Source organism: Ranitomeya imitator, chromosome 10 (assembly GCF_032444005.1).
Source record: "Ranitomeya imitator isolate aRanImi1 chromosome 10, aRanImi1.pri, whole genome shotgun sequence".
Lineage (NCBI taxonomy): Eukaryota > Metazoa > Chordata > Amphibia > Anura > Dendrobatidae > Ranitomeya > Ranitomeya imitator.
Window position 1 is genome coordinate 70,517,892 of NC_091291.1, and position 18,114 is coordinate 70,536,005.

General features: G+C 47.2%; 1 protein-coding gene across 1 annotated transcript in view; it reads right to left on the reverse strand.

The window, feature by feature from the left end:
* The window catches only part of LOC138651521 (sacsin-like), a 163,540-nt gene that overhangs the window by 144,452 nt on the left and 974 nt on the right, over positions 1 to 18,114 (reverse strand). The window contains exon 2 of the mRNA XM_069741786.1: positions 18,034 to 18,102. The gene's annotated coding sequence lies outside the window, so the exon portion shown is untranslated. The remainder of the gene's footprint in view (positions 1 to 18,033; positions 18,103 to 18,114) is intronic.

An 18,114-nucleotide genomic window follows, 5' to 3' on the forward strand; every position in this document is an offset into this window, starting at 1 on the left:
ATCTCAATACTTTGTAATATATCCTTTGTTGGCAATGACAGAGGTCAAACGTTTTCTGTAAGTCTTCACAAGGTTGCCACACACTGTTGTTGGTATGTTGGCCCATTCCTCCATGCAGATCTCCTCTAGAGCAGTGATGTTTTTGGCTTTTCGCTTGGCAACACGGACTTTCAACTCCCTCCAAAGGTTATCTATAGGGTTGAGATCTGGAGACTGGCTAGGCCACTCCAGGACCTTGAAATGCTTCTTACGAAGCCACTCCTTCGTTGCCCTGGCGGTGTGCTTTGGATCATTGTCATGTTGAAAGACCCAGCCACGTTTCATCTTCAATGCCCTTGCTGATGGAAGGAGGTTTGCACTCAAAATCTCACGATACATGGCCCCATTCATTCTTTCATGTACCCGGATCAGTTGTCCTGGCCCCTTTGCAGAGAAACAGCCCCAAAGCATGATGTTTCCACCACCATGCTTTACAGTAGGTATGGTGTTTGATGGATGCAACTCAGTATTCTTTTTCCTCCAAACACGACAAGTTGTGTTTCTACCAAACAGTTCCAGTTTGGTTTCATCAGACCATAGGACATTCTCCCAAAACTCCTCTGGATCATCCAAATGCTCTCTAGCAAACTTCAGATGGGCCCGGACATGTACTGGCTTAAGCAGTGGGACACGTCTGGCACTGCAGGATCTGAGTCCATGGTGGCGTAGTGTGTTACTTATGGTAGGCCTTGTTACATTGGTCCCAGCTCTCTGCAGTTCATTCACTAGGTCCCCCCGCGTGGTTCTGGGATTTTTGCTCACCGTTCTTGTGATCATTCTGACCCCACGGGGTGAGATTTTGCGTGGAGCCTCAGATCGAGGGAGATTATCAGTGGTCTTGTATGTCTTCCATTTTCTAATTATTGCTCCCACTGTTGATTTCTTCACTCCAAGCTGGTTGGCTATTGCAGATTCAGTCTTCCCAGCCTGGTGCAGGGCTACAATTTTGTTTCTGGTGTCCTTTGACAGCTCTTTGGTCTTCACCATAGTGGAGTTTGGAGTCAGACTGTTTGAGGGTGTGCACAGGTGTCTTTTTATACTGATAACAAGTTTAAACAGGTGCCATTACTACAGGTAATGAGTGGAGGAAAGAGGAGACTCTTAAAGAAGAAGATACAGGTCTGTGAGAGCCAGAAATCTTGATTGTTTGTTTCTGACCAAATACTTATTTTCCACCATAATATGCAAATAAAATGTTAAAAAAACAGACAATGTGATTTTCTGGATTTGTTTTTCTCAGTTTGGCTCCCATAGTTGAGGTCTACCTATGATGTAAATTAGAGACGCCTCTCATCTTTTTAAGTGGTGGAACTTGCACTATTGCTGACTGACTAAATACTTTTTTGCCCCACTGTATATACACACACACACACACACACACACACACACACACACACACACACACACACACACACACACACACACACACTCAGCTTTATATATTATATATTAGAGATACACACATATATATATATATATATATATATATATATATATAACAGTATATATGTTTTGACGAATATTTGAGACCATGGATCCATTGTATGTCCGTTTTGCAAACATGCGAGAAAATCTCGCAGTACGGATGCCACACGGATTACATACGGAGGATGACCCTTCCTACGGATGACATACGGATCACTATTTTGGTAACATTTCTGCGTATTACGGCCGTAAAAAACGGACCGTATTTTCATACGCTGAGTGTGACGCCGGCGTTAAAGCCGCAAGCCAATCGGAGGCTGGCAGCTGATGTCGGCGCGCACGTCGCCGGTGTATGATGTAATTGTCATTTGCCGGCAAGTCCGCGCTGAAATGCCTGGGATGGACGTCGGCGCTGGACAGCGACCAAGTAAGAAGAAAGGTGTTTTTTTTATTTTTACTGAATGCGGCAAGCCGGGGGCATGAAAAAGACAAGAGGGCAGGATGTGAGACACAGGGGCAGGAATGAAAACCACACAGGGGCAGGAATGGAAACCACACAGGGGGCAGAATGTGAGACACAGGGGGCAGGAATGAAAACAACATGGGGCAGGAATGGAAACAACACAGGGGGCAGGAATGGAAACACAGGTGGCAGAATGTGAGACACGGGGCAGGAATGGAAACCACACAGGGGGCAGGAATGGAAACACAGGTGGCAAAATGTGAGACACTGGGCAGGAATGGAAACAACACAGGGGGCAGGAATGGAAACAACACAGGGGGCAGGAATGGAAACAACACAGGGGGCAGGAATGGAAACAACACAGGGGGCAGGAATGGAAACAACACAGGGGGCAGGAATGGAAACAACACAGGGGGCAGGAATGGAAACAACACAGGGGGCAGGAATGGAAACGATACAAGGAGCAGGAAGGAAAACAACAGCAGAATGTGTGACACGGGGCAGAATGTGACACAGGGGTTAGAATGTGAGACACAGGGGTTAGAATGTGAGACATGGGTGCAGAATGTGAGACACGGGGCAGGCTGAGAGACACAGGGCAGGATGGAGACAGATGGGGCAGGATGGAGACAGATGGGGCAGGATCATGGTGCAGGATGGAGCCACATGGTGCAGGATGGAGACAGATGGGGCGGCAGGATCATGGGACAGATGGGGCAGCGGGATCATGGGACAGATGGGGCAGGGTGGGGAGATCATATGGGAGCAGAATGGATACTCACGGTGGCAGGATGTGAGAACATATGGCTGGAGTCAGAAATGAGATACACGGGGCCAGGATGGGGGATATTATTACCCTAGGGGCTAATTAAGGGATACTATTACTGCAGTGATGTATTTATTTTATTTTTTTGAGGATATTGTTTTACATGGGGGCAGTCCTGTTACTGTGCAGAGTGACACTATGTCACCTTTTTTTCTTCATCTGGTGTAGTGTAGAAGTTGGGAAAAAATTAAGCAATGTGTCCTGCAAGCGGAGCTCTAGATAACTGTGTTATTTCCTGCAGAGACGAGTCCTGGCTGGAAGACGTGATGGTGGTCTGTGCTGGATGAAGATGGAAAGTGAGGCTAAAGGACTTCATCTAGAGACGTCACTGGTGAGTCAGTGTGTTACCTGTACACAAACACTGCATACTAAGTACAGATGTCCTGTGTATAATGGCACTTATGGTGATAGTATTGTGTTTTTTTATTAATGATCAGTATTGCAGTATTCAGTCACTATGTGGGTGTAATATGTGATCTGGACATGGTGCGGTGGTATTTGTCCCTTGTATGTGCTATTATTCGGTCACTGTGGTGGTAATATGTGATCTTGACATTTTGTGGTGGTATTTGTTCCTTGTATGTGATATTATAGGTCACTATGTGGTGATAATATGGTGTCTGGTCATGGTGCGATGGTATTTGTCCCTTGTATATGATATTATTGGTCATTTTAAAAATTGAAAAATAAATAAAAATATACCGAAATTGTATTGCATATTTTAACAAATTTTGAATAGGTTAGCATAGAGTAGGGCCCTGCCAAAAGAATCTACCTTGTCGTGGTGGCAGATTAGAAAAATCTTTTGGCCAAAACAAAAGCTGCTGGCTATATGTGTGATCTGGTGATGGGAACTAACTGTTAATGTGTGATTGGTGAGAAGTGGAGTTTTTCCAAGAGAGAGCGGTGGGACTGTCAACAGTTCAAGGGGTGGAGCGTGGGCGGAGTCTCAGTGGCCCCGAAAATGTTGCTAGTATGGGGCCCCGAAATTCCTAGTGGCAGCCCTGCTTGTACAGTACCATCTAAACATATGGAAAACTAAATCCGTAGTTCCCATGCTGCAGAAAATACCACGACGAAATGCTGCATTGTATTTTCTGCAGCATGTCAATTCTTTGGGCGGATTCCGCAGTGGTTTTCACCTGCTCCTTAACAGGAATCCGCATGTGTAAAACCGCAGGTGGAATCCGCACAAAAAAGCAGTACATCCACGGTAAATCCGCAGGTAATTGGCAATGCGTTTTACCTGCGGATTTTGCAAAAACTGTGCGGAAAAATCCGCACACTAATTCGCAACGTGTGTACATAGCCTTATTCCACACTGTGAGTGGAGTTTAGGGGTTTTAGATGTTTTGCCAGATTCACCAATTGTAACATTTTGAAAAGTTGCAAACTTTGTCAAAAAATGTACTTTGGCATCTCCAGAGTGACTTTATGTTCACTAACTACTTTGGTGGTTTATATAGCATTTTGCAAATGCAAAACATGTGACTTAGGTTTCAGTTCGAGTTTCATCAGTGATTTTGATCTCATAGTTTTTCACTGATGAGAAAAAAAAATTTCTGCAGCTTCTTCTATCATTTCGTAAAAAAAAAGCAGATAGCACTCGGAAGGTACTGGAGTGCTAATTTTTTCACATGTAAATAACCCAATAGACTATCATAGGTACAAGTGATGTATGTGAAAAAACATAGACAGCATTCACATGGACATGAGAACGAGCCCTTATTGTTTTAAAAAGAAAAAAGTTAAAGACAAAAATGGAGGCCCCAATTTATCATTTGCATTTTTTTTAGTCACTTTGCTTTTTTTGTCATGAATTTTGCTCAATGTTTAAAATGGTCTTTATTTCTCTGAACTAATTATCTTTCCTCCATCTCGCACACCTTCCCTACCTGATCTATCTATCACAATAAATGAATTCATACTTTCCCCTGTCCCGGTAATCCGCTGCCTCGGAGTAACCCTTGAGGGTCTGTGCACACGTTGTGGATTTGGCTGCGGATCCGCAGGAGTTTTCCATGTGTTGTACAGTACTATGTAAACGTATGGAAAACAAAATCCACAGTGCACATGCTGCGGAAAATACCACGCGGAAACGCTGTGGTGTATTTTTTGCGGCATGTAACGTTGTAGCAGTCCATTAAACCGACTGCGTTACACCGCGGCATAACTCAGTCTGTTAACACTGCTATTAACCCTATGTGGCGAACTTTTTACTATTGATGCTGCCTATGAAGCATCAATAGTAAAAAAATATAATGTTAAAAATAATTTTAAAAAAATCATTATATACTCACCTTCCGTCGCCTCTGCTGAAGCCTCTGCTGCAGCTTTTCCTGCAGCTCGCGATGCTACGGTCTATTACATTCTATTAAATATTACACTATCCTCATTTACAAATTTACCTGTATCTCTATATAATAATAAACTGTATAGTTTGGTTAATGGATGATGAGATGCTGCTTTTTTCTGTACAGAGTGACTCAACTGAATTATGTCAGGTACTGCCCATATAGTGGGGTTGGGGGCCCATGTCAGCACAGGGGCCCACCGGGGGATTCCCTTGTTACCCTAATGGGCCAGTCCTTGCCTTAATCCGCAGGTGTAAAAACGCAGGCAAAATCCATGGTAAATCCACCCTGCATTTTACCTGCGGATTTTTCAGATTCTGCGCTGAAAAATATCCGCACATGAATCCACAACATGTGCACATAGCCTTACTCTACCCTGTCCTTTAAATCGCACATCCAAGCTCTCGCCACCTCCTGTCGCCTCCAGCTCAAAAATACTTCCAGAATCCGTCCTTTCCTCAACCCTCACTCTACCAAAATGCTTGTGCATGCCCTAATCATCTCTCACCTCAACTACTGCAACATCCTCCTCTGTGGCCTCCCTTCTTACACTATCGCACCCGTCCAGTCCGTCCTTAACTCTGCTGCCTGACTAATTAATCTCTCTCCTCGCTACAATCCTGCTTCCCCTCTTTTGCATATCCCTTCACTGGCTCCCAATTTCCCAGCGTATCCAGTTTAAACTACTGACACTGACCTACAATGCCATCCATAACCTTTCTCCTCCGTATATTTCCACACTAATCTCTCAATATCTTCCCTCACGTAATCTCTGGTCCTCCCAAGACCTCCTCCACGCTTATTCGCTCCTCACCCAACTGCCTCCAAGACTTCTCCCAAATATCCCCCATCCTCTGGAATTCTGTGCCCCAACACGTCTGGTTATCCACCACATTTGGATCCTTCAAAAGAAACCTGAAAACCCATCTCTCCAAGAAAACTTACAACCTGTAATGACCACACGGCCACCTCAACACCATCGGAGCTACTGCAACCCTCGACCTACTGTCTCCTTCCCCACAATCCTGTAGAATGTAACCTCGCAAGGGCAGGGTCCTCTCCACTCTGTACCAGTCTGTCATTGTTAGTTTGTTTACTGTAAGTGATATTTGTATTTTGATGTATCCCCTTCTCATGTACAGCACCATGGAATCAATGATGCTATATAAATAAATAATAATAATTTGTGTCTTTTGCCTCTTTTGTGACTTTCTAGTACAAAACATTGTGGCAAAGCAGTTGTTGAAGTAAAAATCACTATAGGGTTTGTAATGTGACACAGATAAATTCAGCTGTGCAGCCCTTCCACCAACACTGACTCATGCAGGATGTCTGACCAGATCAGGGATGTCAATCATTGGTCTCATGCACTGAGAAATCTGCTCTAAGCTAAGGTGGGACCATGTTCTTCTTTCCTTTGAGTGTTGCTGCCTGCTTATAGTTTACGATAGATACTGTGTGGGCTGTGTTACATACTACATCTTTGTGCTATATACTATGTGGGCTGTGCTATATACTACGTGGCTGTGGTATATATTACGTTCCTGGGCAATATACTACATTGCTATGCTCTATACTACGTGGCCTGAGTTATATACTACTTCTTTGTGCAATATACTACGTGGCTGTGCAATATACTACGTGGCTGTGCAATATACTACGTGGCTGTGCAATATACTACGTGGCTGTGCAATATATTACGTGGCTGTGCAATATACTACATCGCTGTGCTCTATACTACGTGGCCTGTGTTATATACTGCATGGGCAGTGTTATATACTACGTGGCTGTGCAATATATGATGTGGCTGTGCTATATATTACGTGGCTGTGCTATATATTACGTGGCTGTGCAATATATTACGTGGCTGGGCAATCTACTACGTGGCTGGGCAATATACTACATGTCTGTGCTATTTACTACGTGTCTGTGCTATTTACTACGTGGGCTGTGCTATATACTATGTGGCTGTGTTATACAGTATACTACGTGGCTGTGCTATATACTACATGGGCTGTGTTATACGCTACTTTGCTGTGCTATATTTTTCTGCTGTATCTGTGCATCATGAATCGTGGTATGTGTTAAAGAGGGGGCCCACTGAGACTCTTTCGCTCAGGGCCCTCAAAAACCTGGGCTGTTCTATATACTATGTGGCTGTGTTATATACTACGTGGCTGTGTTATATACTACGTGGCTGCTATATACTACATGGGCTGTGTTATATACTACGTGGGCTGTGTTATACGCTACTTGGCTGTGCTATATTTCTCTGCTGTATCTGTGCATCATGAATCGTGGTATGTGTTAAAGAGGGGGGCCCACTGAGACACTTTCGCTCGGGGCCCTCAAAAACCTGGAGCCGGCCCTGTCTTTACTGATTGGTCACGCCCCGCCAGCCGCGAACAATCAGCGACAGGCGCAGTCCACCCGCGAACTGGCGCGGAATTTGAACCACGCTTCGCTAATTGGTCGCGGCCGGCCGAATCTTGTGTATAAATTGCATTATTCTGAAATCTTCATAAATAAACTACATACATATTCTAGAATACCCGATGCGTTAGAATCGGACCACCATCTAGTACTGTATATACCTATAAATGATGTTAAAAATACAAAAAAATATATAATACTCAGACAACTCATACTACAAAAAGTGCTTTCCTAAGGCAATAGCGAGTGAAAAATTAAAGTTGTTATTCTAGGAATTAAAAAAAATCTCAGTGGCCTAAAATAGCTGCACTTTTAATGATTACATATACCGTATATACTCAAGTATAAGAAAAGTCACCTATTTTTGCCATGGAAAACTGGGTAAGCTCAGTGACTCGAGTATAAGCCGGGTATGTATTGTCCCCTCATCCCTGTCCTGCTATGCGTGGCTCCCCCTGTCATGACCTGGTATGTGGCCCCCCTGTCCTGTCCTGGTATGTGACTCCCCTTGTCATGTCCTGGTATGTGGCTTCCCCATCCTCTCCTGGTATGTGGCTCCCCCTGTCCTGTCCTGCGATGCGTGGCTCCACCTGTCCTGTCCTGGTATGTGTGGCTCCTCCTGTCCTGTCCTGGTATGTGGCTCCCCGTACTGTTCTGCTATGCGTGACTCACCCTCTCCTGTCCTGGTATGTGTGGCTCCTCCTGTCCTGTCCTGGTATGTGGCTCCCCCTGTCCTGTCCTGGTATGTGGCTTTCCCGTCCTCTCCTGGTATGTGGCTCCCCCTGTCCTGCTATGCGTGGCTCCCTTGTCCTGTCCTCGTATGCGTGGCTCCCCCTGTCCTCTCCTGATATGTGGCTCCCTCTGTCCTGTCCTGCTATGTGTAGCTCCTCCTGTCCTGTCCTGGAATGTGGCTCCCCCTGTCCTGTCATGTGGCTTGTCCTGTCCTGGTATGTGGCTCCCCTTGTCCTGTCCTGGTATGTGCGGCTTCCCCTGTTGTATGCATGGCTTCTCCGGTCCCGCAGTGCTCAGCTTCCCCAGTCAGCATGGCTCGGCTCCCCCGTCCCCCATGGCTCAGCCCCCCCCCCCTTCCCCTGGTTGTATACATGGCTCACATTACCCACTTCCCTCCCCGTCATACTCACCCTCCTCGCGCCTGCATCTCCGTTGTCCCAGCGGCTCTCCTCTGCTCAGCGGTCTTGTGGTACCGGTCATTAAAGTCATGAATATGCGCTCCACGCCTATGGGAGTGGAGACGCGTCCATATTCATTACCTTAATGAGCGGTACCACGTGACTGCTGAGGAGAGCCACTGGGACAACGGAGATGCAGGGATGGAGGGTGAGTATGATGTCATCTGTTAGCCGGCGGCTGCAGCTGTCACTGTGCCACAGCCGACGGCTCCTGCCGCTGCTATGCCGCTCTCCCTCCCCCGCAAGCATTCTGGACAATTGACTCATTTATGAGCCGAGGGGGGTGTTTTCAGCACAAAAAATTGTGCTGAAAATCTCTGCTTATACACGAGTATATACGGTACTTCTGACATGTTAAAAAAATCACTTTCACATGTCTGTGTGACTACTGAATGTGTTTTTGCCACACAGCTACAAGAAAATGTGTATATATGTATCTGTGTGTGTGTGTGTGTATATATATATATATATATATATATATATATATATATATATATATATATATATATATATATATATACAATATAACGCTGGGAGCGTCACTCTGTCCGAAGCCTTTATAGACTGCGCCGGCGCAAGCGCCGGCGCAGTCTGGGCCTCACAGAGTGACGCTCCCAGGAGATCGCGGTATGCGTTCACACTGAACGCACACCGCGATCTCCAACAGAGAAGCGGGGACCGCCAGGAGGGTAAGTATCGGCCATATTCACCTGTCCTGTGTTCCACCGCTGAGCGCCGCCATCTTCCCGGTCTTCGGCCTGTGACCTTCAGTTCAGAGGGCGCGATGACGCACTTAATGCGCGCCGGCGCCACCCTCTGACTGAACAGTCACAGCCAGGAGACCGGGAAGATGGCAGCGCCCAGCGGTGGAACGCAGGACAGGTGAATATAGTAAGTGCTGGGGGGCCTGAGCTGGCAGCGATACCGGCACCTGACCCCCACAGCGCGCCGGTGTCCCCGCCTGCTCAGACCCCTGGTTGGGTGCAGCACATGACAGGATGGGGACGCAGGATGGGTGCAGCACATACCAGGATGGGGACGCAGGATGAGTGCAGCACATAACAGGATGGGGACGCAGGATGGGGACGCAGGATGGGTGCAGCACATGACAGGATGGGGGCGCAGGATGGGTGCAGCACATGACAGGATGGGGACGCAGGATGGGTGCAGCACATGACAGGATGGGGACGCAGGATGGGTGCAGCACATGACAGGATGGGGACGCAGGATGGGTGCAGCACATACCAGGATGGGGGCGCAGGATGGGTGCAGCACATGACAGGATGGGGGCGCAGGATGGGTGCAGCACATGACAGGATGGGGACGCAGGATGGGTGCAGCACATGACAGGATGGGGACGCAGGATGGGTGCAGCACATGACAGGATGGGGACGCAGGATGGGTGCAGCACATACCAGGATGGGGACGCAGGATGGGTGCAGCACATGACAGGATGGGGACGCAGGATGGGGACGCAGGATGGGTGCAGCACATACCAGGATGGGGACGCAGGATGAGTGCAGCACATACCAGGATGGGGGCGCAGGATGGGTGCAGCACATGACAGGATGGGGGCGCAGGATGGGTGCAGCACATGACAGGATGGGGACGCAGGATGGGTGCAGCACATGACAGGATGGGGACGCAGAATGGGTGCAGCACATGACAGGATGGGGACGCAGGATGGGTGCAGCACATGACAGGATGGGGACGCAGGATGGGTGCAGCACATGACAGGATGGGGGCGCAGGATGGGTGCAGCACATGACAGGATGGGGACGCAGGATGGGTGCAGCACATGACAGGATTGGGACGCAGGATGGGTGCAGCACATGACAGGATGGGGACGCAGGATGGGTGCAGCACATGACAGGATGGGGACGCAGGATGGGTGCAGCACATACCAGGATGGGGGCGCAGGATGGGTGCAGCACATGACAGGATGGGGGCGCAGGATGGGTGCAGCACATGACAGGATGGGGACGCAGGATGGGTGCAGCACATGACAGGATGGGGACGCAGAATGGGTGCAGCACATGACAGGATGGGGACGCAGGATGGGTGCAGCACATGACAGGATGGGGACGCAGGATGGGTGCAGCACATGACAGGATGGGGACGCAGGATGGGTGCAGCACATGACAGGATGGGGACGCAGGATGGGGACGCAGGATGGGCGCAGCACATACCAGGATGGGGACGCAGGATGAGTGCCGCACATGACAGGATGGGGACGCAGGATGGGTGCAGCACATGACAGGATGGGGGCGCAGGATGGGTGCAGCACATGACAGGATGGGGACGCAGGATGGGTGCAGCACATGACAGGATTGGGACGCAGGATGGGTGCAGCACATGACAGGATGGGGACGCAGGATGGGTGCAGCACATGACAGGATTGGGACGCAGGATGGGTGCAGCACATGACAGGATGGGGACGCAGGATGGGGACGCAGGATGGGTACAGCACATACCAGGATGGGGACACAGGATGGGTGCAGCACATGACATGATGGGGACGCAGGATGGGTGCAGCACATACCAGGATGGGGGGCGCAGGATGGGTGCAGCACATGACAGGATGGGGACGCAGGATGGGTGCAGCACATGACAGTATTGGGACGCAGGATGGGTGCAGCACATGACAGGATGGGGACGCAGGATGGGTGCAGCACATGACAGGATTGGGACGCAGGATGGGTGCAGCACATGACAGGATGGGGACGCAGGATGGAGCAGCACATGACAGGATGGGGACGCAGGATGGGTGCAGCACATGACAGGATGGGGACGCAGGATGGGTGCAGCACATGACAGGATGGGGACGCAGGATGGGTGCAGCACATGACAGGATGGGGACGCAGGATGGGTGCAGCACATGACAGGATGGGGACGCAGGATGCGTGCAGCACATGGCAGGATGGGGACGCAGGATAGGCGCAGCACATACCAGGATGGGGACGCAGGATGAGTGCCGCACATGACAGGATGGGGGCGCAGGATGGGTGCAGCACATGACAGGATGGGGACGCAGGATGGGTGCAGCACATGACAGGATGGGGGCGCAGGATGGGTGCAGCACATGACAGGATGGGGACGCAGGATGGGTGCAGCACATGACAGGATTGGGACGCAGGATGGGTGCAGCACATGACAGGATGGGGACGCAGGATGGGTGCAGCACATGACAGGATTGGGACGCAGGATGGGTGCAGCACATGACAGGATGGGGACGCAGGATGGGGACGCAGGATGGGTACAGCACATACCAGGATGGGGACACAGGATGGGTGCAGCACATGACAGGATGGGGACGCAGGATGGGTGCAGCACATACCAGGATGGGGGGCGCAGGATGGGTGCAGCACATGACAGGATGGGGACGCAGGATGGGTGCAGCACATGACAGTATTGGGACGCAGGATGGGTGCAGCACATGACAGGATGGGGACGCAGGATGGGTGCAGCACATGACAGGATTGGGACGCAGGATGGGTGCAGCACATGACAGGATGGGGACGCAGGATGGAGCAGCACATGACAGGATGGGGACACAGGATGGGTGCAGCACATGACAGGATGGGGACGCAGGATGGGTGCAGCACATGACAGGATGGGGACGCAGGATGGGTGCAGCACATGACAGGATGGGGACGCAGGATGGAGCAGCACATGACAGGATGGAGACCATATACCAATATAAATGCTCGCCACCCGGGCGATATATATATATATATATATATATATATATATATATATATATATATATATATATATATATATATACATATATATATAATATTCTACTTTAGTTGATTGATGGATTTCTCCCATGTCTCTCCAATGGGCGTAAGTAAAGAGACCTGTTAATCACCTGAAGCGATGCTGGGATAAGCCAGGAGGTGTTGGCACTGTACTAGTTTTATCTCTTCCTATATGTCCTGTGTTTCCTGTAAAGATGTGTGGAGATGTGCAGGGCTGGCGTTGGGGGGAAAGCACACTAGGCAGCTGCTTAGGGGCCCAGCTCACACAGGGGCCCCCAGCCAGTGGCCACGAATAGTGGCACACCACGTGGCCACTATTGGGTCCATGAGTCAGGGGGGCCCAGTGCCAGCGATGCCCACCCCCATGCCCCACATTGAACTGTATTGGCATCATGTATACCGTGTATACACATATATATATATATATATATATATATATATATATATATATATATATATATATCTCAGTAACAGTGAATGACTACTGGTGGTCATAATTCTGTAGGTCTGCATTGTATTCTGTGGGGGAACTGCATTGTATTCTGAGGTGGGGTACATTATACTATATGGGGGCTGCATTATACCCTATGGGGGAGCTTATTATATTCTATGAGGGTGCTGCATTATACTACATGGGGTCTGCATTATGCCTTATGAGAGGGCTGCATTATACCTTATGAGGGGGCTGCATTATACCCTATGAGGGGGCTGCATTATACCCTATGAGGGGGCTCCATTTTATTCTATGGGGGGCTGCAGTATGCTATATGAGGGGGACTGCATTATATTATTTGGGGGGCTGCATTATATTCTACGGGAGCTGCATTATTCTATAAGGTGGCTGCATTATAATCTATGGGGGGATGCATTTATACTCTATGGGGGGGCTACATTATATACTGTGTTGGGGCTGCATTATGTTCTATGGAGGATGCATTATACTCTGAGGGGGCTACATTATATTCTATGAGGGGGCTACATTGTATTCTATAGGGTTGTTGCATTATATTCTATGGGGTGGCTGCATTATACTCTTATTGAGGACTATGGGCAGTGCATTATACTATACAGTATCTACTATATGGGACCTATATTATACTGTATTGAGCACTATGGAGAATGCATTATACCATATGGAGAACTATGGTGAGTGCATTGTACTACATGGAGGACTATGGGGAGTGTGTTATACCATATGGAGGACTATGACAGGTCTATTATACCATATGGAGGACTATGGGTGTGTATTATACCATATGGAGGACTATGGGTGTGTATTATACCATATGGAGGACTATGGAGAGTGTATTATACCAAACTGAGGACAGTGGAGAGTGTATTATACCATGTGGAGAACTATAGGGGGTGTATTATATTATATGAAGAACTATGGGGAGCATTATATTCTGGGAAGTGCATTGTACTACATAGAGAACTGTGAGGAGTGTATTATACCATATGGAGAACTATAGTGAGTGTATTATATGAAGAACTATGGGGAGCATTATACTATGGAAAGTGTATTGTACTACATGGAGAACCATGAGGAATGTATTATACAATATAGAGGACTGTGGGAAGTTTATTATATCATATGAAGAACTATGGTGAGTATTATGCTATAGGGAGTGCATTGTACTACATGGAGGACTGTGAGGAGTGTATTATATTATATGGAGAACTATGGGGGTGTATTATACCATATGGTGGACAATGGGAATTTATTATATGAAGAACTGTGGGGCGCATTATACTATGGTGAGTGTATTGTACTACATGGAGGACTGTGAGGAGTGTATTATACCATATGGAGAACTATAGGTGTGTATTATACCATATGGAGAACTATAGGTGTGTATTATACCATTACAGGATACAATTAAAAGTACTTGTTCTCACCCACAAAGCTCTCCACAGTGCCGCACCCCCTTACATCTTCTCCCTCATATCTGTCTATCGGCCTAGCCGACTGCTGCGCTCTGCAAAGGACTTTCGACTAACCTCTGCACTATTCCGTACCTCCCACTCCCGACTCCAAGACTTCTCCCGTGCTGCGCCAATCCTCTGGAATGCTCTACCCCAAGATATTAGGACCATCCACAACTTGCATAATTTTAGACGCTCGCTCAAAACTCATTTGTTCAGAGCGGCCTATCACGTTCCCTAATCAGTCATTTTATGTTTGTGTGTGTGTGTAGCCCATTCACTATCTCCATCTACCCCCCACCCCCTGAAGATGGCTGGACCATCATTGTAAATACATCATTGTAAATACACACCTGTACTTTGTATCTCCCCCACCTCATTGTAGATTGTAAGCTCTCACGAGCAGGGTCGTCTTATTTTGCTTTATTACTGTATTGTTAACATTGCTACCTATGACTGTTGTGTTTGAAACTGTTAAACTGTAAAGCGCTGCGGAATATGTTGGCGCTATATAAATAAAGATTATTATTATACCATATGGAGGACTATGGGGGTGTATTATACCATATGGTGGACAATGGGGAATGTATTATATGAAGAACTGTGGGGAGCATTATACTATGGGGAGTGCATTGTACTACATGGAGGACTGTGAGGAGTGTATTATACTATATGGAGGACTATGGGGAGTGTATTATACCACGTGGAGAACTATGGTGGTGTATTATACCATATGGAGGACTATGCAGGTGTATTATACCATATGGAGAACGTTAGGGAGTGTATTATACTATGCGGGGGACTATGGGGGTGTATTATACCATGTGGAGGATTATAGGGGTGTAATATACTATACGAAGAACTATGGGAGTGCATTGTACTACAGGGAGGACTATGGGGAATTATACCATAGGGATGGCTATGGGGGTCTATTATACCATATGGAGGACTATGGTGGTGTATTATACCATATGGAGAACGTTAGGGAGTGTATTATACTATGCGGGGGACTATGGGGGTGTATTATACCATGTGGAGGATTATAGGGGTGTAATATACTATATGAAGAACTATGGGAGTGCATTGTACTACAGGGAGGACTATGGGGAATTATACCATAGGGATGGCTATGGGGGGTCTATTATCTCTCTGAGATGCTCTCCCTCGGTGACCGTCACCTCCTCTCTGAGATGCTCGCCCTCTGCACTCAGCTTTTATAGGACGTTCTGGTTTCAGATTCGCAAAAAACGAAACTAAAAAAGGTTTCATTTCTGTCGTTTTCCCTGCAAAGTTTTTCCCTAAAAGGGGCGGGCGCTTATTATATCATGTGTTGGGACCTGGCTTTGTAGCACTTGTTGCTGACTGTATACTTTTTCCATGTTCTCTTCACTTCTGCAGCTCCTGTCCTAATAATAACAGAAGATGGAGCTTGTGACAGGAACCGTCCATCAGCATCATGTGCTTGAGGAAGAGCTTTCCCTTCTGCAGAGACGGAGTTATCCCTGTGCTGCATTATACTACATGGGGTCTGCATTATGCCTTATGAGAGGGCTGCATTATACCTTATGAGGGGGCTGCATTATACCCTATGAGGGGGCTGCATTATACCCTATGAGGGGGCTCCATTTTATTCTATGTGGGGCTGCAGTATGCTATATGAGGGGGACTGCATTATATTATTTGGGGGGCTGCATTATATTCTACGGGAGCTGCATTATTCTATAAGGTGGCTGCATTATAATCTATGGGGGGATGCATTTATACTCTATGGGGGGGGGCTACATTATATACTGTGTTGGGGCTGCATTATGTTCTATGGAGGATGCATTATACTCTGAGGGGGCTACATTATATTCTATGAGGGGGCTACATTGTATTCTATAGGGTTGTTGCATTATATTCTATGGGGTGGCTGCATTATACTCTTATTGAGGCCTATGGGCAGTGCATTATACTATACAGTATCTACTATATGGGACCTATATTATACTGTATTGAGCACTATGGAGAATGTGGTGGTGTATTATACCATATGTGGGACTATGGAGGTGTATTATAATATATGGATAACTATGGGGAATGTATTATATTATATGAAGAACTATGGTGAGTATTATGCTATGGGGAGTGCATTGTACTACATGGAGAACCGTGAGGAGTGTATTATACCATATGGAGGACAATGGGGAATGTATTATATGAAGAATTGTTCGGAGCATTATGCTATGGAGAGTGCATTGTACTACATGGAGGACTGTGAGGAGTGTATACTATATGGAGGACTATGGGGAGTGTATTATACCATATGGAGAACTATGCAGGTGTATTATAAGATATGGAGGTGTATTATACCATAGGGAGTGTATTATACTATGCGGGGGACTATGGGGGTGTATTATACCATGTGGAGGATTATAGGGGTGTAATATACTATATGAAGAACTATGGGAATGCATTGTACTACATGGAGGACTATGGGGAATTATACCATAGGGATGGCTATGGGGGGTCTATTATACCATATGGAAGACTGTGGTGGTGTAGTATACCATATGTGGGACTATGAAGGTGTATTATAATATATGGATAACTATGGGGAATGTATTATATGAAGAACTATGGTGAGTATTATGCTATGGGGAGTGCATTGCACTATATGGAGGACTATGTAGGTGTATTATACTATGGGGAGTGTTTTATACCATATGGAGGTGTATTATACCATCTGGAGGACTATGGGGAATATATTATATTATATGAAGAACTATGGGGAGTATAATGCAATGGGAAGTGCATTGTACTATATGGAGGACTATTGAGGTGAATTATCCCATATGGAGGACTATGGAAAGTGTTTTTATAAAGTATGGAGGACTATGGGGAGTGTTTTATATCTTATGGAGGACTATGCTGGTGAGTTTAGTTGTCCTGTGACTGCAGGTATAAGAATCATATACCTGTGGTCACGTTACTGCCCAGTTATACAGGGAATACTGGGACTCAGTCTACACAAAGTTACTGCAGTCTTCTCTTCTAGACCGGACAACCTTTTGAGCAGATGCACACAATGTAGGAGGATTTGAAGCAGAGTACAAACATTTCTAAGGCTGGTTTCAGGCTCGCATATGAGAGTGCTGCAGAGGGCAGCGTACTTCCTCCCTGAAACCACGTCTATGCTCTGCCTACGCCTGCTTGCGTCCTGCACTGCCCTGCGTACCTATCTTTATCATTAGGTACGCAGGGACGTATGTTGTTTGCGGATGCCTCCGCATGCGCCGTTTGGAGGCTGCGCCGAACGCCACATGTTGCATTTTGATGTGGTCGGCGCAGAGTCCAAATGGCGCATGTGGAGACATCTGCAAACAACGTATGTCCCTGCATACTCAATGATAAAGATAGGTACGCAGGGCACCGCAGGACACAAGGAGGCATAGGCGGAGCGTAGACGTGGTTTCAGGGAGGAATATGGGAGGAAGTACGCGACATCCGCAGCACTCCTGTACACAAGTCTGAAACCAGCCTAAGACGGGGGCTTCAGTAGTCAGTATTTCCCCCCATTGTGATCTGTTCAGTACTTCTAACCAGATAAGATTTTCTTAAACTGCCTACATACCTTGTGGAACGTTCTTGTAACCACACCACTTGTTGTTAACGCGGGGAAACACGACTGCCATCATCCACCCTGAAAAAAAAC